The following is a 654-nucleotide window of genomic DNA, read 5'->3' as shown; positions in this document are numbered from 1 at the left end:
GCTGACCAAAACCTCTGTTAGGACATCTAGCCTCTGACTGATCATCCGATGTGTCACAGGTGTGACTCTGTTGACATTATTGCTCGAACAGCGCATGCACGAAAGGAACATTCAGTGCTTTCAGCACCGCCCTCTGGCGGTCAGTAGGGATGAAATAGAACCGGAAGGTACAGGCTGAGGAACCGGATAGGACAGGAAACCAATGAGTCCGGTTGCATAGGAACCAGCTGAGTGTAATCAGGGGAATGCTGAGCAGCCAGGGAGAGCCTGAGCAGCAAACAGAGGGATGGAGACTGATAAACACAGATGGAGCTGAACAAGACTCAAAGGGATCCACAAATCAGACAGGGAAACCCTAACAATGTAACGTGTAGAGATTTATTATTAGCTGTTTGTTAGAGCAATGAGACACACAATGCAAGATAAGACCAGAACGCAGAAGAACATTAGGCAAAAAGGATGTAAATCAAAATAACACGTTGATCAACTTATTCAACCGTCAACAGTTTTCAAAAATGTTCAGAGCATTGCTTATGCTAATCAGCATACATTTTCAGAGCACTTTTTGTGCAGTCCAGTTTAATTCTTGAAGTCTGTTTACGACTTTTTGTTTTAGAGTTCCTTTTTGAAAGTTTGAGTTTTACGTTTTATTAT

This window comes from Poecilia latipinna, unplaced genomic scaffold (assembly GCF_001443285.1).
Source record: "Poecilia latipinna isolate Pla-1442-1.1 unplaced genomic scaffold, P_latipinna-1.0 Scaffold433, whole genome shotgun sequence".
NCBI classification, from domain to species: domain Eukaryota; kingdom Metazoa; phylum Chordata; class Actinopteri; order Cyprinodontiformes; family Poeciliidae; genus Poecilia; species Poecilia latipinna.
The sequence above is the reverse complement of the archived record's forward strand: the minus strand, read 5'-3'. Positions refer to the sequence as shown.